Source organism: Oreochromis aureus, linkage group 20, assembly GCF_013358895.1.
Source record: "Oreochromis aureus strain Israel breed Guangdong linkage group 20, ZZ_aureus, whole genome shotgun sequence".
Taxonomy (NCBI): domain Eukaryota; kingdom Metazoa; phylum Chordata; class Actinopteri; order Cichliformes; family Cichlidae; genus Oreochromis; species Oreochromis aureus.
This window is the reverse complement of record NC_052961.1, coordinates 35,276,718-35,302,299: the sequence shown is the minus strand read 5'-3', so window position 1 is coordinate 35,302,299 and position 25,582 is coordinate 35,276,718.

Below are 25,582 nucleotides of genomic sequence, written 5' to 3'. Positions count from 1 at the left end.
ATCCAAACTGGAAGCTGGTTCCACAGAAGAGGGGCCTGAAAACTGAAGGCTCTGCCTCCCATTCTACTTTTAAATACTCTAGGAACAACAAGTAGGCCTGCAGTGTGAGAGCAAAGTGCTCTAATGGGGTGATATGGTACCACAAGGTCATTAAGATAAGATGGGGCCTGATTATTTAAGACCTTGTATGTGAGGAGCAGGATTTTGAATTCAATTCTGGATTTAACAGGAAGCCAATGAAGGGAAGCCAAAACAGGAGAAATCTGCTCTCTCTTTCTAGTCCCTGTCAGGACTCTTGCTGCAGCATTTTGGATTAGCTGAAGGCTTTTCAGGGAGTTTTTAGGACATCCTGATAATAATGAATTACTGTAGTCCAGCCTGGAAGTAATAAATGCATGAACTAGTTTTTCAGCATCACTCTGAGACAGGATATTTCTAATTTTAGAGATGTTGCACAAATGGAAGAAAGCAGTCTTACATATTTGTTTAATATGTGCATTGAAGGACATGTCCTGGTCAAAAATGACTCAAGGTTCCTCACAGCATTACTGGAGGCCAAGGTAATGCCATCCAGAGTAAGAATCTGCTTAGATACCATATTTCTAAGATTTTCAGGGCCGAGTACAATAACCTCAGTTTTATCTGAATTAAGAAGCAGAAAGTTAGCGGCCATCCAGGTCTTTATGTCTTTAAGACATTCCTGCAGTTTAACTAATTGGTGTGTGTTACCTGGCTTCATGGATAGATAGAGTTGCGTGTCATCTGCATAGCAGTGAAAATTTATGCTATGTCTTCTAATGATGCTGCCTAAGGGAAGCATGTGTAATGTAAACAGAATTGGTCCTAGCACTGAACCCTGTGGAACACCATAATTGACCTTAGTGTGTGAAGAGGACTCTTCATTTACATGTACAAATTGGAGTCTATTAGATAGATATGATACAAACCACTGCAGTGCAGTACCTGTAATACCTACAGCATGTTCTAATCGCTCTAATAGGATATTATGATCAACAGTATCGAACGCTGCACTGAGGTCTAGCAGGACAAGCACAGAGATGAGTCCACTGTCAGAGGCCATAAGAAGATCATTTGTAACCTTCACTAAAGCTGTTTCTGTGCTGTGATGAGCTCTGAAACCTGACTGAAACTCTTCAAATAAGCCATTCCTCTGCAGATGATCTGTTAGCTGTTTGACAACTACTCTTTCAAGGATGTTTGATATGAAAGGAAGGTTGGAGATTGGCCTATAATTAGCTGAGACTGCTGGGTCTAGAGATGCTTTTTGAGTAAAGGTTTGGTGGACCAGGGTCTCAGTCCACCAAAGCCTAGTGTGTATTCACAACTTCACTGTATGCAGTATGTCTTTCCCGGGCCAAGGGACGGTGTCAGAGGGCTGGGCCCTGAGGAGAAACAGCATGGCTTGGCTAAAACGGGGTTTGTGGCTGATAGCGGCTGAGCCACGGTGGTGAGGAGCTCCGGAGCTTTCTCCTCCTTGGAGCTGGGATTATTCTGCATCCCGTCACTGGTCATGGTTGCCCTGCCGACTCCCTCAGCCATACTGACAGCTGTTCTTCAGCCAATGGCGGCATCCAGGCTGGCTAGCTGGTGGGAGCTGACCCACTCCACTGTACCTACAGGGAGCCCCTTCACAAACAGTTTCAGTCCAACCAACTCTGCCATGTGAGCCTCCCCCCTTGGGGGGAGTTAGACCCAGACCAAGGAACCAGGTCTCGCCTGGTCCTCTAACTGTTGAGCTGTTTCTGTTGCACTGCCACCTGCTCCATATACATGGTGGCCAGCTCTGCCACCATCTTGGCAGGCACCTCTACCTGCTGTGCTGGTCACTGCTCTGTCATCCCTCACTGGACTGGGTTTCACACCAATGTGGAAGTACGACTCATGCTCGAAGCATTAGATGATGTGCTGTACTTGACTTACAGTGCTTTATACAGAGCTGGTGTAGTTTTTCATCTACCAGTGTCTGTGCTGTCTGCTTCCTCTTGTTCCTCCAGTTCTTTTCCTCTCTAGGTCTCGGTATCCTCCTGAAATATGGGAGACATGATTGGCTGACGATGACAGCTCCCAACCAGTCACCCATGACACCACACTGCTCCACCCCTCCCTGCAGACTCCTTTATACAAGTCACCACCTCCCTGTCTCTACCTCACCCAAGCTTGCAGCTTATCTTCATCAACACCATCAGCATCTAGACTCTGGGGGTGTAGGCTCCTGTCACCACTGGGATTGACAGGAGACTGGATCAGAATGTAATCGCCAGACAGCATAACTGAATTCTGTATATCAATAAATCATGTGCAGTTCCTTCCAATGATCTTTCCTTATTGAAATTCTGTTCCTTTAAGGCTTTCTAGAAATTAAAGGAGAGAACTAATGAGTGAAATATTTGTAATCAGTGGCTCATCACCGTAGTCAATCCTCTCAAGAGTCATCTTGTGTTACTACAGCACAGCATCCTCTGAGAGTAAGTAGCTGTGTTTTCTTGTTGTTATGACAGAAGGTCTAATAAATGTATTACAAACTGTTTAAAGGTGGTCTAATAAATTAGTTAAACATTGCACATAACAACTGGAATGTTGTATTAACTCTTCTTCTGTCTGCCGCTTGTAATATGGGAGTAGGCAGACTTTACACACAGCTAGTGAGCATAGCAACCAAGGCTGGAGAGAGATGAGAAAAAGAAGAAGAGTACAGAGAGATGTAGGGCGGTGATGGGGAGTAAGGAGAGCTGTGAAGAAGCCTCAATGCAGTCAGGGACGCAAAATGAAAAAGAGAGAAAAATGAGCTTTGTGCTATCATGGCAGAAGTCATTGACCACAACAGACACACAAAGGGAGAGCGAGCGAGCGAGTGAGTGAGGGAGCTACGTAGAGCTCTCTGTCTGTTTTGGTGTCAGTTGTCTCAGTGCCACGGCAGCAGGCAGCATGGAGCTGGAGCCTCAGAGATTCAGTAAGTAAGCCTTTGCTCCTCTTTTCTGCTCCTGGTTCTGTTTGCTGCTCCTTTTATGCAAGCAGTCAGATGATTGATTTGAAGCATTTGGCTACTATTTAATTGGTTGGACTGGTTTGCTGGGGTTGTGTGGCAAAATAAAAAGTTGAATTATCAGTGTGCTTAAATGTTAACATGATGGATGGGATGTCTAATTATTATGTTTGATTGTTAACATTAGAAAACTGGCTGATGCTGTGGAAGATTTTGGTTGGCTGCAGTTCTTTTTCATGTGTTACCATTCATGCTCATTTATCAGTGTCAGCACTTCAGATGTGTACAGTCTATTCATGCCTCCAATCTAGTAATGACCTAAAACTGAGAGGGGCAGCGAGAAAATGTGCAGATAAATGGAGATTTATACATTTCTGATGAATCCATCGCTTGCTCATTATATCTTCAGCCTGCTGAGCTTCAGCATGAGGTTAGGTGGAGGCTTGCCTTTTGGTTCTCTCTTTGGTTGTGTAAAGGTCTTTTTTCAGTTATATTCATCCTCTGAATTATGAATTATCTGAATATAAAGACATACACACTTTAACGTTTGAGACTCGAGTTTTTTTTTTAAATCAGTTTGAAAGAAAAATCAAATAATTTCACAAAAATTTGGGACCCAAAAATGAAATGTTTGCTTGCAGCTGGAGAGCAGAAGGCTTAGCAAATACACATGTAATATAACCATATGCTGACTGTCAGCCCAGAGTGAATACACAGTGTGAGCCCATCATGACACAAAGAAACAGTCCAAACATTACTCTAGCCTCACGCTAATCAGCACTGATCACTGACACCAAGTAACACCGTGGTTTAAAAACAGACAGCAGTGACACTGAGCTCAGTTTTAGATGGCAGTACGCAGTGAAGGCCACACTGTGCTGTGCAGGTCACTTTTACTACTGTGACAAAGGTCAAAGGTCTTTTCCACCTTTTATGTGTTTTTCTGATGGCGTGTTGATCAGTTTGACTTCTGTAAGAAGCAAAGAGGCAGAGAAGGAGATGATTACAGCTGGTAACTGCAAAGCTTTATTGGATGTAGAGAGGTTTAATATTACATCAGTCTCAAGCCCACTGATGAGATGATGGCAGAGATAGAGTGGGGGAGAAATGGACGAAGGTTAGTCTTTGGAGACTGAGTTAGCAGAAAGAAGTTCTAATAATGGATGGATGAAAGGAGAAGTGACAGATGAAGAAGATAATGTGTTAATGGAATGATGGATGATGCAAAATGATGAAGACTGAAGATGAATATAAATTCAAATGGATGTTGGGACATATGGCACAATGGCAGTATTAAAGATGCTCTGAAGATGCCCCCAACCCAAACCCAAACCCAGTTCAGTGTTGTGTTTCAGAATTATAACACACACAGATATATATCTAACACAGTTATGGTGCAGTTCTCTCATTTTTTTCACACAAAGTAATCAGTTTTACTTGCTGGATGTTCTACAGAAGCTTGAAGCGTCCTGCTGCGATGTTGACTTTTACAAAACTGGTTTACTGAAGAAGCCTCTGTTTTGTTTTTGTTTCTTTCCTGAAATCAAATAAAAGAGGGTGGGAAATATGACTTTTTCTTCACATTATTAGATTAGATTAATAATAATCTAATCTAATAATTAAATAACATTATTATTTAGATCATTATATGTCTCGGTTGGCCTGTGGGAACACCTTGGACAAGCTGGAAGAGGATGTTATTATTGTTACTAGAAGTAATGTTATATCCACCATGTATCTCATCATGAATTATTTATTAAATGAAATTTATCATGATGATGATGCATCATGCTGCTGCTGGTGTTTGTTTTGGTTTCCTGGAGCTGTTTGGAAATTGTTCTTTTTTTTAACATCTGGGTTCAGTACAGTTCAGGAGTCCAGAGGTAAAATGTAATGCAACTGTTTTACGTTTTGGGTCAGCTCAATTCTCACCTCAGTGACCTTAAATACACAATTTCAAACACTTTTTATATTGTGAGTAATGCTTCTATTGTAATGAGATACTACATATTTATCTGTTTCAGTGTTATCTATGTAGAATCAGCCCAGATGACTGTTACGTCAGGGAAGTGACAGGACCAGACTTTACACTACTGTAGAGAGATGATTTAGTCTGAGTGACAAGAATAAAACAAAGAAACAACACGAAGCACACATGATGCGATCAAGCTCTCCTATCTTTCATTTCCCAGAATGCAGTTGTTCACCCAATACAGAGTTCTGAATATTGTAATAACAAACAAAACATGTACACAAAACCCTCCTCACTCAACTGCAAAATAGAAAATATAGTCTCCTAAATAGATCTAACTATCACAGTAAATTATTCATGAGTATTTCTGTGGGACTCTGTGGAACAGTCTCCTGAATGTAAGCACGTTAGCACAGACTGTGTTATTCTGTTCAGATTAGCTGGTGGCATTGTGTCACCTGAACTAGAGAGATAAACCTCCACAGGGCACTTCATGTGGTTTTCATACAGGTGGAAGAATATTCTCTGTATTAGCAGATTCTTCTGGATCACTGGCGTCTTTGTGTTCCTGGTTTGTTCCAGCAGTCTATATGAAGCAGATAACACAGTAATAAAGTTACACAGCAGAGTAAATGCACCAAACATTAGTAATTAATAAAGAAAATTAACACTGATGGTGACGTATTTGTCGACTCCATCATCCACTATGTCACAGAAAACTACATCTGCACCCTCAAAGGACAACTGGCTGGTCTTTGACCAGGAGAGCCAAGACCTCCTGCATTTGGCAGTCAGGGTGATCGCTCTCACTCCTCATTTTGCTTCAGTGATAGCTGCATAATGAATTCAGCCCTGGCCTGACAGTAGAGACGTATCAGAACCAGGACAGTATTGGATTTGTGTGATTTAGTAATATCCCACTAAACACTGGACATTAAACATGCACATCATGTCTGTATTGGGTCTGTTGCTTCATGAACAATTCTAGATGTCTATACGACGTCCAGACTAGGTCCACAATTTGGACGTCCAACCATGACCCAACTCAACATTTGACCTTTGGACTGGGTAATTTTGTTGGACGTCATGTTGACATCTATGACAGGTGCAGGAAATTTATTTTACGCTGTAATTTTTTATATATTCAATATCAACATTGTTGCTATCAACAAAACAAATACGATTTATTATGTGTCAGCCTATTGATTTAGTCAATCCAATTTGATGTATTCTTTGTTGTTATTTTACATTTTCCTGTTTTTCTTTAACTGGTTTATTTTGTTTAATTAATGAACTTGTTTGAAACCAGGTTAAACTTATGAACTGGAACATCAGCTTTGTCAATTTTGCAAACTGTCTGTGAGAAGCCGAGGACATTTCTGCTCGAAATCCACCGTGCAGCTGCTCACTATTGTTTTGGTGTCAAGAGCCCGCGCCATCTTGGAGATGTTGGTACCACAGAAGAGGGGCCTGAAAGCTGAAGGCTTTGGATCTCATGTCCTAGGGACCACAAGTAAGCCTGCAGCATGAGCGAAGTAATCCTTTGGAGTGACATCTTACTATGTCTGATTTCTCAGACTTTTTATCTGATTTAGTGCTCAGCTCAGATAAAATAATTATTGTGGGTGATTTTAACATCCATGTAGATGCTAAAAATGACAGCCTCAACATGGCATTTAATCTGTTATTAGACTCAACTGGCTTCTCTCAAAATGTAAAAGAACCCACCCACCACTTTAATCACACTCTAGATCTTGTTTTAACATATGGCATAGAAACTGAACATTTAACAGTGTTTCCTGAAAACTTATGAAGATGATAACTTCCTTATCATCTTCAATGCCCTGTACCAACATAGAGCAGAGCAGCTATCTGAACGCTACTCCAACAGAGGTCGATTATCTTGTTAATAATTTTACCTCCTCACTACGTACGACTCTGGATACTGTAGCTCCTGTGAAAACTAAGGCCTCAAATCCAAAGTCCCTGACTCCGTGGTATAACTCTCAAACACGTAGCCTAAAGCAGATAACTCGTAAGCTGGAGAGGAAATGGCGTGTCACAAATTTAGAGGATCATCATTTAGCCTGGAGAAATAGTTTGCTGCTTTATAAGAAAGCCCTCCGCAAAGCCAGAACATCTTACTATTCGTCACTGATTGAAGAAAATAAGAACAACCCCAGGTTTCTCTTCAGCACTGTAGCCAGGCTGACAAACAGTCAGAGCTCTACTGAGCCAACAATCCCTTTAACGTTAACTAGTAATGACTTCATGAACTTCTTCACAAATAAAATTTTAATCATTAGAGAAAAATTACCAATAATCATCCCACAGATGTAATATTATCTACAGCTACTTTCAGTACCATCGATGTTAAGTTAGACTCTTTTTCTCCAATTGATCTTTCTGAGTTAACTTCAATAATTACTTCCTCCAAACCATCAACGTGTCTTTTAGACCCCATTCCTACAAAACTGCTCAAAGAAGTCCTGCCATTAATTAATTCTTCGATCTTAAATATGATCAACCTATCTCTAATAATCGGCTATGTACCACAGGCCTTCAAGGTGGCTGTAGTTAAACCTTTACTTAAAAAGCATCTCTAGACCCAGCTGTCTTAGCTAATTATAGGCCAATCTCCAACCTTCCTTTCATATCAAACATCCTTGAAAGAGTAGTTGTCAAACAGCTAACTGATCATCTGCAGAGGAATGGCTTATTTGAAGAGTTTCAGTCAGGTTTCAGAGCTCATCACAGCACAGAAACAGCTTTAGTGAAGGTTACAAATGATCTTCTTATGGCCTCTGACAGTGGACTCATCTCTGTGCTTGTCCTGCTAGACCTCAGTGCTGCGTTCGATACTGTTGACCATAATATCCTATTAGAGCGATTAGAACATGCTGTAGGTATTACAGGTACTGCACTGCAGTGGTTTGTATCATATCTATCTAATAGACTCCAATTTGTACATGTAAATGAAGAGTCCTCTTCACACACTAAGGTCAATTATGGAGTTCCACAGGGTTCAGTGCTAGGACCAATTCTGTTTACATTGTACATGCTTCCCTTAGGCAGCATCATTAGAAGACATAGCATAAATTTTCACTGCTATGCAGATGACACGCAGCTCTATCTATCCATGAAGCCAGGTAACACACACCAATTAGTTAAACTGCAGGAATGTCTTAAAGACATAAAGACCTGGATGGCCGCTAACTTTCTGCTTCTTAATTCAGATAAAACTGAGGTTATTGTACTCGGCCCTGAAAATCTTAGAAATATGGTATCTAAGCAGATTCTTACTCTGGATGGCATTACCTTGGCCTCCAGTAATGCTGTGAGAAACCTTGGAGTCATTTTTGACCAGGACATGTCCTTCAACGCACATATTATACACATAGCCACCCCGTTTTCCCTTCCCACTTTCGCCAAAGTACTTGCTTATAGGAGGTCATGTGATTGTTGTATTATTGTAGGGTCTACCTTATTTTATAAAGCACCTTGATGCAACTGTTGTTGTGTATTGGTGCTATACAAATAAATTCAATTCAATTAAATTGAATTAGATCCTTAAGATAAAGTACAGCCCAATTATTCAAGACCTCATATGCAATGAGAAGGATATTAAATTTGATTCTGGATTTAACAGGAAGCCAATGAAGGGAAGCCAATACAGGAGAAATCTGCTCTCTCTTTCTAGTCCCTGTCAGGACTCTTGCTGCAGCATTTTGGATTAACTGAAGGCTTTTCAGGGAGTTTTTAGGACATCCTGATAATAATGAATTACAGTAGTCCAGCTGTCTGAGAGTGAAGTGCTCTATTGGGGTATTATAGGACTTTGAGGTCTTTAAGATAAGATGGGTTCTGATTATTATTCAGGTCCTGAAAACCTGTGTCTCAATCCAACTGTGGTCTGCAGGAGTATGCATTCATAGACGTATACACAGAGGTTTGCCACCTGACTATTATATATTCCACATTAGCAGCAGAAGCTGTATGTGTAATTGATTCATTGAATGCTAAGTTAGCAAATGACATTAACATCTGAACGCCTCGTGGGAAGGAGCTGCCACACTGTTGAAAGCTCTGTGTTCAGGTGGAATGGCATAACGAGTGAGTGTGTAAGAGATGGATGCAGAGTTAGTCCTAAAGTTAATCTGGCATTCATTTATACAGCAGTCTAAGGGAAAGACATACAGTGTGGGAAAAAACTCCATTAAAGAGCAGTTTTCCTAGTTCCCTGCAGAAAAATTTAAAAAACTGCAGACAGCCGTCTTCCACATCAGTCTACATCAGTTCTATGTTCAGTGGATGATGAGATCAGAAATTTTGGTTTAGTCTTTGTTAGGAGCTCACTACAAAATTTTAATGAAGTGGAAAACTGTAGCTGGGGATCGTTCTGCCTCTTTTTTCCTCCTCTTACATAATTTAAACAAAGTTGTTTGTAGTGTGAAGTGATTTGGACAGGCTGTGCAGTACCTGATGTTGTACATGATGTACATTTATTTTACTCAGAAATTACTATTTTACCCTTATAAGCTCTTCATCTGCACTGACACATAAAATAAGACATTAATACAGGAAAGGAGGAGATATATTACTCCTTTTGTTTTATGGATAATCAGTGCAGAAGTGCATTGAATTATTGGAAAAATGTTGAACTGTTCGTGTCATTGTATGAAACCATACCTGAATGCATCTTTTGTTTTTTATTTTTAATAGTGCATTTTTCATTTTTATAGGGGCCCTATGGTTTTCCTCATTTTCTTCCTTATGCACTGTTCTAGTAGTTGTTACCTACTCTAGACGCAATAATCTGTGTTCCATGCAGATACAGTCCTACAGGAAAGCAGCATCAACTGAAAATTCCATCCTCTGGGAAAACAATGGAAATCCAAATCCTCTTAAATTTATAATTGAACGCAACAAAAATGACCAGGGTTAAAAGTTGTAAGTGCACAGGTAGCACTCGATCCCTCTGGTGTCTCTGCTGAAATTTGAGCTCTCAGCTCCAATCTGCTCATCTTGCAGGAGACAATGGGAAGAAGCCCAAATGCTCCCAGGAGCCCTCTCTTATACTCACTTGCCCACATGCTCCTCCTCTCTCTCCTCCCTCTCTTTGACGCACATGTCACATGATTATGACATCTACATCAGGTCATACATTGTTGCTTCTCTCTCTCTCTGTGACCTTTCACATACACGATTTAAAGCTGTGCTCAAACATCAAAAATCACTTCATTACATTTTCTCCTTTTCTATGTTGTACTTTAACATGATCCATCATTAACTCCACCAACCTGATTTTCATCAGCTCAATCTCATTCATATCATCAATCAATCAATTTATTTATGAGCACAGTCTGCTTCTAGGAACAATCGGAAGCAACAATCAGCTGACCTCAGAGTTCTGCTTGGAGCATTTCTTGTTAAAAGATGGGAGCGCGTCCATTAAGAGGCTTAAAAACAAGCAATAAAATCTTTAACCCAGTTGAATAGGAATACTTTTTCTCGTCACAACTTTGTTTATCAATCACAATATGCTCTATGTAATTTCTTTCGTAAACACACACATGTTAAAGTCAGAGATTCTTTGAGACTGACGGTCTCCTGACGCTCACTTCCCCCTCCCATCCTTCTCACACAGCCTCCAAGGTCTCAGACTCAGTGAGAGGCCTGCCTTAAGAATACATTTCTTATGAAGATAATATTTTTTATTCATTTAATTGGTTACTGTCACGAACTCCATGTTCTGGTTGCGTTGGACCCAAATGCAGACGATGCACTATTTACAAGCTTTTATTTACAGAATGCTATGGGCTCAAATTGTGGTCATAAATATTTTGTACTTGTAAATCAAATGCGTATTTGTGAACTGAGTTTTGTAACCTTGTAAACCAAAATCTGTGAACATTTTATGTTTGTGCATCTGTAGATGAGAATTTGCTTGTGTGTAAAAAAAATTTGTGTTTGTAAAAAATATTTACATGAATTACAATTTTTTTTGTTAAGGCCTGCTTACAGGTGCAAAGCAAAAAACTACGTGCAAAACTCTGCGCTCAGGTTCCCTGGCTGTCTGTGACTCTCAACTTACAAATACAAATTTTGACATGATTTTTCTTCCATTCTGCTGATTGGTCAATGTCATGTCAATCACAAATTTAACAATCCAATCAGAGAACAGATGGGTTCGACTGTTGGAGGGGTGCCTTACGGAGCTTCAGTTCCTGGAAGAATAAATGCCCCTTTATGTGCCAGCCCAGCGTTTTCCTTCATCACCACAAAGGAAAACAGCTGTACGTGTCCAAGTTCCATGATTTTTGTGTCACAGGTTTACATGCTTATACAGAGACCTTCCAGTATGGGCTACTCCAGAGCCTTTTCAACAGCGCTGCGACCTCAGGGGAAAGCAGTGTTGTATAAATGACACAGTCTTCATTAGTGGGGATAATTACAAAGCTTTCTTCGTTATGAATTAGCGATACATGTTTTTCATGTTTTTATTGAAGATTTGAAGATAAAACAACACAAACTCTTGTAGAGGTCATAAAGTCAGAGATAGAAACGACAAGGAGCAGGTGCATCTAGTACAGGTAGAGCTGCCGCAAAAACCCACACAGCTCAGCAGCCAGCGCAACAAATTCTGGATCCTTGGCTCTTAGTTAGCAGTTAGCATTAGCAGCACATGCTGCGTCTGCTGTGAAAGGACCTTTATGCTGCGCACTGTGACTCACAGCAATGGTCCCGGGTCAGCCCTGACTTTGTGTTAAACTAATCCTAAAGTAATAATGGTATTTCTAACCACTGACATACCACAACTTTATCCTTTCAACAGCTGCTGAAAGTTAGGGGACCTAGCGTGTTTGACCCCGATGGGATATTTATATAGAGATCCTCCAGGAGTGGAACTGCGAGAGGAGAGGGATTGTTATCTGTGTTTCTAATTAAATCTAATTAATATGATGAATGAGAAATGTAAAGATGATCTAACAGCAAAAGCACATATAGATAAACTCTGTTTTTATGGGATTTATGTTACATATTAGAATAGAATGCCTTTATTGTCATTATACAGCTGTACAATGTTGTACAATTAATGTTCATTTATCTGCTTGTCATTAGTTGGAAGGGTCAGTGACTGTCATGAGACACAGGAAAAACTGTTAGTGAAGAATCAGCCCCAAGAAACAAATGTATTGAAGATGAAAAAGCAAAAAAGCTTGCAGTCACTCCCTTACAGCTTCCCGCTTTCAGCCACAGCTCTGCTCCTCCTCCCACACACCACTGGTCCCAGTGCCCTCCTCCTCCCACACACCACTGGTCCCAGTGCCTTACTGAGATGAAACTGGGGAGTTATGCTTAGCTGATGACCTGCAGCCGAGCCAGCCAGATTCCCTCTGTACTGCTCCAGAGGCCTCTGCTCCACCCCTCCACTGCAGCTGATCCACAAACCACACCCTCTTTTTAACTTCACAGAAACACAAGAGGTTCACACAATTACACAATTACTTATCTGCGAGTGTTCAGTGTTTCATTACCAAATTATCCTTAATTTGGAACCTAACTTTGTGAAGGAGTTTATAAATTCTTTATTACTCTGTTAGTCCCAAAGCATTCCAATATTTGCTCTCTCGTTTTTCTCAGGAAATTGCTGAATTAAACCTTGTACGCATGCACAGGGTCAGCCTTTATAAAAGCTGAGTGTCGGAGTCAAAATTGAATCAAATCGAATTGATTATAGAAATCAATGAGGATACCCAGCCCTGCTTCAAAGGCACATTTTTTTTCCTTTTTAACCCAACAGGAGGAAACATAATTAGCAACTCTAATCTGTGGAGCAAATGATTGTGGCTGGTGCAGTAAACACCCAGCATGCTTCAAACATGATATTCTCATTTGCCAGAGACTCTTAAGGCCTGTACTATTTCTGGGTGAACATTAACATTACAGCCTTCCCCACATTCTTGAAATACTCTGATTTCTAAGAACGCCCTGTTGAGAAAAAAAAACATGATTAACAAGCCATGTCTACATTATACTGAAGTCATATTTATGACTAAACAAAGGAGCCTTGTATTTTGACTGAAACATGGCCAAACGCTTCTTTTTTAAAGATGTGTCATAATTTAATTTTTTAAATGTGAGTCATGGAAGCAAACCAGACTTGATAACAAAGTTTATTTTAACACCAACCAAATGCTAGTTAATTATCTTGCTGCATGAAAATGGTTCTAGCATTTGAGTAGTTAACTTACACCATCAGTGTATATATTTGTATATCTGAAATATCTGAAAAGTCATTGCTGATTGACTTTATTGATCCTCATAAACTTTGTTGAACAACAGGTAACAAAGCTCACAGTAACCATCTTAACGTTGCATCAAAAGGACAAAGTCAGCAAAGTCTTGAGTTGTTGGACAAAACCATTTATCAACATTACCCGAGTAAGCGTGAAATTTGTGCAGCGCGAGCAAAGGAGGCACTGTGGCATGGCTGAATGCTTCTCTGTGTGCATGGCTTGGTGAATTTACATGCAGCTGTAAAATTATGGGCTCGGATTATGTATTTTCTATGACATGAAAGTAATTCCATAAAAGAGAATTTAATATTTAGAGGTGAAGCCCCGCACCACCACATAAGCAAACAAGCAGATGTAATGCTGCCTGTAGTGGTTATTGTTTTGTCACCAACACAGGGTCACATATGTGTTGATGTATGATGTGATTTTAAACGCTATAATTTGGCTGTCTGAGCTGACAGCTGCTGCAGGAACACAGTTTGTGTTTTTTGGCTGCTTTTCCAATAACTGGGTGTTGTTCTATTTGGTTTAATGTCCTGTTTTGGTTTGAGAGGAGGACGACTGTAAACGCTATAAAGATTGTGACTGAAAAAGTGAATATGGGCAAACCAGAACACACACACACACACACGCACACACACACACACGCACGCACACACGCACACACACACACATGCACGCACACACGCACGCACACACGCACGCACACACGCACACACATATCTATATATATCTTCTGTGTCACATGACACCTGAAATGAAAAAAGACAGGCCAATAAACAAACACAGCACCAGCTTTATTCTTCATATTGTCTTATTTATGTCTTCACCATGTTCAAATAAAAACATTTTTCTTCACTAGTAGAAGTTCATCAGTCATTCATACAATTTTCTTTTACATTAGTTGTTAAGTGACAAATGCCTTATTGTAGTGAGGTTAGAGCAGGATAAACGTTGTGCTGATGGCGGGTTTGTTGTGCGATTCTCTACCCAGTGGGTTTGCTTTTCGAAACTGAACTAAGAAATGTGAGCTGAAGCTCTGACACATAAAAGCGTGCAGGTGTTGATAGGTCTGTCTAGGACAAACACCTCGCTGGAACGAGACAATTGTACTACAACAGCAAAAGCAAGATGCAAGTCACCAGAGCTCTTTGTGTTACTCTTGCACGAGGGAGTAAATATCAATCCAACAATATAAACCTTACAGATGTGCAGGGGTTCACCATTAACCTCCCAACTCATGGCATGCATTTTTAATTTCTCTTTGCTATTTGGGCTGATTGGGACCTGATGAGTGTAAAAACAAAGAATTACCAGAATTTCTTTTAACCAGATTTTTGTTTCTGAGAAAAATTAGATTCATTTTAAATTTGGATAGAGCAGTGGCAGTACAATGTCCTTGTAAGTGGATATCAGGCCCTTATAGAGCAAAATTGAGTATTTTGGTCTAGACAACCCGAAATGTGATGTCCGCATATGTGGATGCCATATGTGGATTATTAACCCACATATGTGGGTTAATAATAATACAATGGCTTCTTTGGGCCCTACAACTATGGAACTGCAACCAGCCACATGTAACATCACCCTCCCTACTGACAGAAGATGGCTTGTTTTTAAAACTTTAACCACTCGTTTCTTCGTGTTAATGTTCAAAGTGAAAACCACTGCTGCACCCCAAAGGACACACAGGGTATTCTCACACTTCCTGAAACACGATGATGCCCAAGACTACTGGAAAAACACTCTCTGGACAAAAGTTGAAGTTTTTCCAGAGTTCATGTCCTTTAGATCTAGCATTAAACTAACGACAACAACAGCCTCGCCTCTGTCAGTGCGCCCCAGGGTGGCTGTGGCTACAATGTAGCTTGCCGTCACCAGTGTGTGAATGGGTGGATGACTGGATGTGTAAAGCGCTTTGGGGTCCTTAGGGACTAGTAAAGCGCTATATAAATACAGGCCATTTACCATTTACCATGATATCAGTCAGAAATGGTGGTGGTAGTGTGATGGCCTGGAGCTGCTTTGCTGCTTCAGGAACGACTTGTCGTAATTAATGGAACCATGACTTCTGGTCTCGACCAGAATATCTTGAATAAGAATATCGGGTCATCAATTCATCCCCTCAAACTCAAACTCACTTGGGTTATGCAGCAGGACAGTGATCAATAAACACAAGTCTGCCTCTAAATGTCTGAAAAAAATATATATATATATGATTTTGGAGTCCACACTAAAATCAGATTGAGATGTTTATGTGATGTGTTCACAAATTGTCCAATTCTGCACAGAACACTGGATCAAAATGTCTCCACAGTGACGTGAAAGACTCATTGGCAGTTCTTGCTGCCACGGGTGGAACAACCATTTGTTAGAGTTTACTTCATAAATTATATTATCAACGAAAAACTGTATTTTTTGTATTTATTTACTCAGGTTATCTTTGTGTAGTATTAATATGTTTTGAATGATCTGATACAGTTTAGTGTGAGAAATATGCAAAAACTAAGAAAACCAAGAAAATCAGAAAGCAGACAAATGCTTTTGACTTTTTTGTGATTTTTTTTTAATTGTTGCTTTTTATGTAGCTGCATGTGTGCATGGCTGATTCAAGAATTGGATGGAACAATCTCAGATGTCCCATCCAGATGATTACGAGTCATACTCATAATGCCAAAGAAATAGAGAAACGTCCAAGTTTGGCCACACAGACTCTGAATTGAAACATACTTAAACAGGTCGTATTCTGCTCATTTTCAGATCAGTTTCTCTTATATGTGTACTTATATATCTGCATGATTCACAATTCAAAATAATCCTCATTTATTTTATACTGGGCCTTGGTACGACCCCCAATTTATCCTCTGTATGCAGCAAACATTTCCCACTGTGGGACCTAACCTGTTCTGACTAGATGACCCTTGGAGACAGAAGGTGACAGAGCTCAAGCTCGAGATATATCCAAGGCTCAAGCACCGAGCACGAGTGTGTGGTTTGCAGATGCTCTCTGTGCAAAGCTGGCTCAGCTGGCAACATGCAACCATGTCCCACATTTAAAAGCCACATGGAATATTACCCATACTCTTTCACATCATAGGTTTCTCAGAGCTGGCACACATCTTATATAACAACAGGCTCATAAATTATAATAATTCATTTGTCTACATGGACGGTATACTCTGGTAACAAACTATACAGATGAAACAGGTGAGTTTTGTGTTACATAAAAAGGCTTATGATGGATTGCAAGCACTTAAACCCAGTTTAAGAACAAATGATGTAATGTTGGCGGGCTGTCTGGCATTGACTGAGTCACACAGACACAGAAATTACTCATATTTCTGTTTCCACACAGTGATTTTTATTATTCAGTCTCAGAGGCTCCAGTTTTCACTTAGTCTTTGTGTTGTGGCTCTAACATCCTTGAGCGTTAGTGTGAAAGCCATTCATGCGAGTGTGGCTGTTAAATTAAAAGAATGACTTTAGGGGGATGGGCATACCTTTTTATTTTTATATATCCAGTTCTAACTTGGCGTTCTTTACAGGAAGCAGGATCCATCAGTGTCCTGTGATGAGAGGTACCCTTTTTAACTTGACTGTTATTACTCAGATTACTGAAGGCTTGGAAATAACTTTCCTAGAAAATTTATAAATGAAATGTGAATTTCAGTCTGTGTACACAGCTGTCAAGATTCTGCAAGACGTGCAGACTCAGTGATGCATGCAGTGAGGACCCACGTGCAGACAACACTGGCAGGCAGGAAACGAGCTTAGGTGACAATGAGCTGCTTTCTTGAGGCTGATGACACAGGTACAAAGTAACGGAAAAAATAGAAACTAGGCCCGCTGAAACCTGGAGACACAAGGGCAAGTGCACAGAGACTGTGACAAAGGGCATTAGGGGAGGGGGGACACAAAATTGGACATAACGAGACAGGGGAAGCAAAAACTGAATCAAAACTGAACATAATACACAAGGAATGAGGATCAGAATAGCACAGGAAACAACAAACAGAGACCCAGACTTAAGACACACAAGCTTGATGCAGAGAAACTGAGAGACACCGAGACATGATAGGCTCGGGAGACTGAAGGTAGCTATCATGGACACATGACAGATTTAACATGGAAGACACTAGGGTGAGTGTAAGAGGAGGAGAGGGGGGACGCTAAAGAATGAAACACAGAGACAAGACTGACAGGATCGAACCCTTATTGAACTCTCCTGTTCCTGTAGCACCATCAACATCAGAGTGGGCACTAATGTGATTATTCTGTGTTTTTCACTAAATGATTAGACTACGACAGATCTGAAAAAGGCTGATGGGAAATGTTGGCTGATAAGTGTATTTCCCACAGGACCCTATGGCCTTTTGGATAACTGTACAGCAGTCTTTGTAATGTGCTCACCAGTAAATTTCAGCACAACTAAAGTCAGGCTTGAAATGAAGCACATCCTTAATGGAGGCGCCAGCTGCCCTAGGATCATTATTCTAGAGAGCAAAAACAATGAGGGACCAGAGGGACCGTTAGGAAGATAGTTAGCTGCAGTGAAACAGAAGCCGGGCTGAGGCAGACAAACTGGAGTCATAGAGTACAGGTGTTCGACTGATAGCAAAAATGCTAAATGGCTTTAATGTGACAAACTGGTCATCAAGTGACAGTGAAGAGCATTCAAGTTCAAATGTTTTAAAACGTGTATTATATTAAAAACAGAACAAACAAAATGTATCAGGTTTATTTGTTAAATGGAGACATTTTATTATGACCTGACAAATATTAGGACCTTTTGACTTTGACAGTAACACATCTCAAAAAACAACAAGGTGGAACAAAGTAGTGGTGCTAATAAGAAACATCAGGCCATTAAGAAGACAGGGTATAAAAAAGAGCATGTTAGAGAGTTTCTCAGGAGTAAAGATGAAAATTATAACATTTAAAGATTGTTGTTAAAGGAGAGGGTGCACCGTGAGAAAATGTCCCAGCTTTTGTGAGAAGTGTTGCTGCCATCAAATTAAAAATTACCAATTTTTTTCACTGGTACATTTTCCCAGTTTAAATATTTGATGATTTGTTTTGAATACCAATAAAATCTTCTTCTCTGCACAGGCACGTACAAGATTTACTGTTATTCTCCTGTGATCCAAGGATAAAACAGAGAGCCATGACTTTTAGCCCAAAATCACAACAACTGTTAACTCAAGGTTCTTTATTTGTGTGGTAAAGACCAGAGAGTAGCTTTGGCTGCCAAATCTCTCCAGTATCAGTTTTCTGGTTTCAGTATTATGTACCTTCCATTGTCCCCCAAAACTATCATGCATTACGTCTGATTCCATTTCAGTTAGGAATTGAAACGATTGAGACAGGAAACCAATCAAATGCAGTTTTGCGTTAGACTCTGTGTGGAACAGTGGAAACTAGCGAGCTAACTTCCTGCTAACTTCTAACTCCATTAAATTTAATAAATTCTGTTTTCATGGATGCCTGGATGTTAAACATAATTGTTACACCTGGTAAAGCAGCAACGCTGATCGTTTTATGTTGAAAGTTTGTAGACAGTTTTTAACTCTCAGTGATGCTGCAGTGTTCATTTGACTTTGGGACCTGAAGCAGCGTTTGGACCCGGAAACAGCTGATGACGTCTTAACGACCAGATTGTTCATTATAAAGATGTCTGGCATTCTGTCACCACTTTCAAGTGTTTTTGCCAGTAAAAGAATTTTCTGTTAAGATTACTTTATCGCTGTGGCTGTTGACAGTGGCATGTCTAGAAAATTTTTGTTGGGGGGGCCAGGTAGGGGCACAGATTTGGAGAAGGGTGGCAGATGTAATTGGCAGATAATGTTAAAAAAAAATTCTACCAACAGTTAACCATCATTCAATAACCCTATAAACATAATAACGGAATTTGCTTTTCACTCTTATTAGAATGAGGTTTTAACCACTACGGTGCAAAGTTTTTAGATACTGTGTTGATGAAGTACAAGAGATACAATCAGTGCTTTGTCAGTGTTTATTCAGCATTCAAGGACAGCAATATTTGCATAGTATTTTTACTGACATATAGTGCACGTATGTTTTGGGCAAAAACATTTTTGAATATTAAAATACGAACATTTTTAACATACAATTGGCAAATTAGCCAATGCAAAACTTTATCTGCCTATTAAAAAAAGAAGATAATCTTCTTACAAACTGGTGTTTGATTTTGAAACAGGAAAAAAGTGGGGAAACAAATGAAAAGACTAACTTTTGAATGAAACCTGAAAGCAAGTAAATACTTTCTATACTGCCTTATGGTAAACTTTGGTAATATTGATGTATAAAGAACAACACTGGCTGATGATGAAATACAGTCAGCTGGCATGGTGACACTGCCAGTATTAACCTGCAGGGCTGGACTGGGACAAAAAATCGGGCATTTTGACTACAGACCGGCCCACCAGGTATTAAAGCCATAAAGCCTTTGAATGAAAACAAATGCTGTTGTGACAGTGATGTACACTGTCTTTTTGGTTTATGTATGATTTCTATCAATTTTACATCAGATAAAAACTTTGTTCGCAAGATTCAGATAATTATTTAATAAAAGCTAGATATTTTAAATGAGAATAAGTAAAAAAAGTATTTCTTTGTGCCCCCCTTTCCCTGTTAATGCCCTACATGCCCCCCTGGCAAAACTTTGCTAGACCCGCCCCTGCACAGTTACCAGCTGTCAGCTACACAGAAAAGGATCCTGGTGTTATTTGTCTCTCAGAAACAGTTCATAACTTCAACTCATCCATGTCACCTAAAAGGTAAACCAACCATCACCTGTTCAGCTCTGATGATTCAGTAAGGACATCTCCTGGTTTCATCTTCATGTTTCCCTCTCACCACATATCCAAACCGACATCATGACCAGCAGCTTTACAGCTGTGGCTCCAGCAAACATCAGCTGATACTAGAAATTAATATTAAATAAATTCTAACAACAGCTGATCAAACGTGCTGCTGTTGTTTAACGCGACATCTGCTGGTTTCCTCTTTCTGGCGCAAAGTGGGCGATAAACAAACAAGAGAAAAGCCGATCAGCTGATCATTGATCAGTCTCATGATTGAAGTAGAAACAGGAGAGGGAGGGGGAGAGAATGAGAGGAGAAGAGGCAGTTGTGCAGCAAAGACACAGAATAACTCCAGCTTTGTGTCTTTTTCATTCTAGCTTAAGTCCGGGACAAACTGTGTCTCTTCTCAGCTCAATACAAAACCTGTAATATTTTCTCTGAATAAAGGACCATTCCATTTTTAAGGAGCCGTTTGCAACTCTACTAACTAAACTTATGAATAAAGTTCAACATCAATAAAATCATAGCACCCACCCAGCTGTATAGAAACCCCGTCATGCTAGCTAGTACACAGTACGAGTTATTGTAACTGACTGTAAAAAGTCAGCACAACGAAAATAAACTCCACCTAAACTTGGTTTATATCTGACCCAGATAGACTGCAGGTCATAACTTCTTACCTGAAGTTCAGTTCACCTGACACTCGAACCGGCAGCCGCCTCGGGTCTCTCCTCCTCCTGCCTACCCTTCCCTCATCCACCTGCTAGCCGCTGTGGAAGCTCCGCCATGCTCGATGGCCAGTCCAGCTATGTTAAACTGTTAGTCTTTCGCCGAAAAACTGTTTCCTGCAGTGCCGTCTTTCGTGCTTGGCTCTCCTACCTTTGCTAACATGATGCTCATAGCGCAGAAGCCGATGCTGCATTCACTTACACTCGGATATCTGAGCTTCACTGTGAAAACATAATCGTACATTTGAGATTTTATTGTAACGGGGTGGCACCTGGGGTGGCCAGTCTGGTTGTGGGGGTGGCCTGTGCCCCCCCAGGCCACCCCGCTGGACACGCCACAGCCTATAGGTGTGAAAAATTGCACCATCAGCCACAAGCACGTACAGTACCACATTTTAGAGAATTTAAAACATGTTGCATCCATATTTAATAGCTGGCACTTTTTTTGTAGTGGAGGAAGGAAAATTAAATTAGCAGTGCCGCCAGGGTGTTTAGCAGTTATCTCACAGCGAGATGTCTATCTTCTTGTGTCTCTGTGGTCTTCTCTGGCTTCTTCGCACAGACCAAAGAAATAACCTAATGTGCATGTCTGTGGACTTAATTGGTTTTTCTGAATGGCCTCTATGTGTGTGAATGTGTGTATGAGTGGTTCTCTGTCTCTATTAGCCCTGCAATAGACTCAATGAGTCACATTTCATTTCAGCCTTAATCCTGAATTGGACAGTTTATTGGGTCAATAGAATTATTTACTTCTTGGATTTTATTTCCGTGATCCTGATAAGGATAAGGGGAAGAGAATGAATGGATGCATTTATATTTCTCTCTAGTTTTATCTGGTAAAGCTTCAAAATGTCTTCTACAGCCTAAGTTGGGATTTGTGAATATTTTTTCTGGCTATTTTGTCGTCTTCTCTTCCTCTTACCCTCAGCCAGTTGTCACAGATGCCTGTCCCTCCTTGAGCCTGGTTCTGCCTGAAAGAAGTTTAGTTAACCAGCAGTTCTCTTTACCGAGATATATCACAAACACAGATCCACTCAGGAACAATAAACAGTCATGCTCCTGGTCTCTTTTAAGCTCAGTAAAAAGCTCCAACAAAGATCAACCACCAGATGCTGCTATAACACATCTCTGACTTTAATCATGTTTTAAAGAAGGAGTGGACATTCTTCATTAAAAAAAAAAAAATCTCTGAACACTTTTCTAATTTATTTTAAGGAGCAGGATCATCCCATTCCTATCCTACTAAAAAAAAAGAAAGTAAGAAAAACATAACTGGAAAAGATTTTGGAAGAAAAAACAACATCACGAGAAAGAAATGCAACTCATCCATTTATCTTCTGTTGCTTATCTGAGGCTGGGTTGCTGAGGCAGCAGACTTCCCTGTCTCCAGCCCCCTCTTCCATGCGGGGATACAGCAAGGTGTTCTCAGGCCAGGTGAGAGATGTAATCTCTGTAGCGCCCCCTGGGTCTGCCTTGAGGCCTCCTCAGGGCCAGAAGGGACTCACAGAAAAGTACCCAGGAGGCATCTCTGCTTCACTTTTACGCTTAGTTCTCTCTTCGCCATAACGAATTATGAGCATGACCTACAATTTAGATTTTAGGTTACAACTTAATATTTACACTTTTAAATTGTGCAAATTGTGCACAATAATTGTGCAAAAGTCTTAAGCCACCAATCAATACTAAAATACACCTACTGTAATTTATTATGTGAAGCTTTATGAAGGTGTTTCAGAGTTGTTCTTTGGATGCTGGCCGGCTCTCTTACCCGTGTTCAAAACTTGTTTTTTACTCCAGCGACTTCACCATATTTATTGTCAGTCTTAAGAAAGCCTGGGAGGACAGCCGGTTCCTGGATTTTAAGACATAGTTTGTCATAGATTTTGCAGGATTTACACCCTCTACATTCATATGATGATGTTGCTTTGATTGCACAATCACAAAAAATGATACCAAAAATGTATACAATTGATATCAGTTGTTAATAATCTATTGATTGCATAGTCACCACATTATTTTCTTTGCTAACAAACAAACAAACTACTGCAGCAGGTTGGACACTATATTGTGGGATATGTGCCTGTTGTTGCGTTTGCATTGTCCCTTTCATAGAGCAACATTTCTGAAACAGAGTATGAAACTGAGTCACACAAATGTAATACCCCAGGATTAGCGGCAGTAATGCCATCCATCAAGTAATGTCAAAACTCGACACTGCTCTCCCTGATGGATTCATAAGACATTACCACCAGTTTTCCTGGATGCTGTTCTGGGTGGTTAATACTTGTGATTGCATAGGTGTCAGATTTAAGTGGTCGTATCTGTAATGTAACAAAATAACATTGCAAGTGCAGAACTTCACCTTTTGGAGAGGATCCTTTAGAGTTTTCAGGTTCAGTACCATATCATTGTCTCAGGCCAGAGCCGAGAAAACTGTCCCACACGCTGCCAAATACTGAACCAGGGATTATTTAATGTGACTTTTATTATATTTATAAAGATTTATTGTCTTCTGAAGTGAAGTGATAAGCCTGTATGCACGCTATGTCAATTTTTGTCCTCAGAGTCCAACAGAGTCCTACTGCGGATACTCATATAAATGTTTGTACTTGAGTATTTTTTGACAACTTTTCACTTTTACTCCCAAAATTTTACACAAGTATCTGTTTATGACATTTTAAAACTTTTAAGCTATTTGATATTTCAAATCACTATGTGCCTTCAAACATCAAACTGTTTTGAGTCTGTTTGGAGGGAACAGTAACACAGAAATGCTTACTGGTCTTACTGGTGTATCTTCTGTCACTGGGGCTTAATCACATACAAAGGCATATAGAACACATATTTTGTGTATCATTAATAGCACTATACCCAGGGGTTAAAGTGGACCAGGCTGAGTGCAGATGTCTGTAAGTTGTCGTTGCATTACTTCAACATCTAGCTAGTGCTCGATGAGGCACCAGCATAAATGGAGTAATGTGTTGTGGCCGGTAATTTCAAATGCAGCATTTCTAACAGCTCAATAAATATCAGCAAACACACAAATGTTTTGTGCAGTTTGTCTCACAGTTCTAGCTGCTGTATTTCTAAGGGAGAGAAAAGGAACAACGAATGCGAGAAAGGAAGGACTGGAGTGGGCGAAGAGAGGTTGTATTTAGATGTAACGACTGTTCAGTAACATCTGATAACCTAAAAATCTAACACTCATATGTAATGTAATTTTTCATAAAATTGGATATTGGGTTTCAGAGGATTTCAGATTTTGATAAATGATGTAATTCTCATACTGTGAAATGTCATTCAAACAAACTGAAGTGTACGAACTTTGTATTATTCAAAGGTTGCATGAAAATACTTGGCAGTTCAGTGCAGAGTACATAGTTTAGCTTGTACTGTGGTGTATTTACAGAACTATGTTGGACTGGTGCTATAGTGTTCATAGTCAGTGTTAGGGTACCTAAAAAAAAATCTGTGGAAATGCCTCAAGACAATAGAAGTAATCTTCCCTTCGTCAGCAACACAATCTTCTGTTTTGGGCTATGCTTAGTCTTCACACCTCTGCAGTCGTCTGCTGGAGTACAACTACGGGGCTAAGCTACCCCATCGCTGGTTCATTCAGTGTGTAGGTTTCCCAACTCTAACATAAAATTCATTTACTTTATGTGGATTATTAACTCAACAATGGTGGTGTACTGGTCTTCATTACATTTTAATGTGCTCATAATACTTTGCCAGCCCCATTAAACATGATCTTCTTTTGTCTTCTGCTGGCTGGTTAAAGTGGTCCAGCCAAGTTTACAGAGCAGATTAGTAGAACATTTAGGCAGGATGAGGCAGTCAGGGGAAGAAAACAGGACTCCAATGGCCTGAATGCATCACTAAGAGAGAAAGCAAGACAGCACATTCCTATACCATTAATAATATTATTATTAATACCTTTTCTAACTTCCATCCATCCATCTTCTTCCGCGTATCCGGGGCCAGGTTGCAGGGACAGCAGCCTAAGCAGAGAAGCCCAGACCTCTCTCTCCCCAGGAAACACCGAGGCGTTCCCAGGCCAGCCGAGAGATATAATCCCTCCAGCGTGTCCTGGATCTGCTCCGAGGCCTTCCTTCCAGTGGGACATGCCCAGAACACCTCACCCAGGAGGCACCCAGGAGGCATTCTCGTCAGATGCCCGAACCACCTCAGCTGGTGGTTTCCAATGTGGAGGAGCAGCGGCTCTACTCTGAGCCCCTCCCGTATGACTGAACTTCTCACACTATCTCTAAGGGAGAAGCCAGTCACCCTTCGGAGGAAGCCCATTTCTGCCGCTCATTTGCCTTCACATTCATTCCCACCACTTCAGACTCGGCTGTGAACCATTCTAGTGTGATTGAGGCCATCACCAGATGAAACCAACAGAACCACAACATCTGCGAAAATCAGAAATGAGATTCTGAGACCACCTCAGTGTGAGCTTTCTGCCACTTGGCTACACCTACAAATTCTGTCTGTGCATAAGCAAATATAACAGTCAGGACCCTTTCCCTGCCCCTTCGTGTCAGGGAACAAACCCTCTCATTCACCTGGAGAAACCCCAATGTCCAGGCAGCAAGCTGAGGAGATACCCACCCCAGCCCACCGCCTCTCAACAAGGGCAACTCCAGACTGAGACAGAGTCCAGCCCCTCTCCACGAGACTGGTTTCAGAGCCCAAGCTGTGCGTTGAGGTGAGCCCGACTATATCTAGCTGGTACCTCTCAGCCTCACACA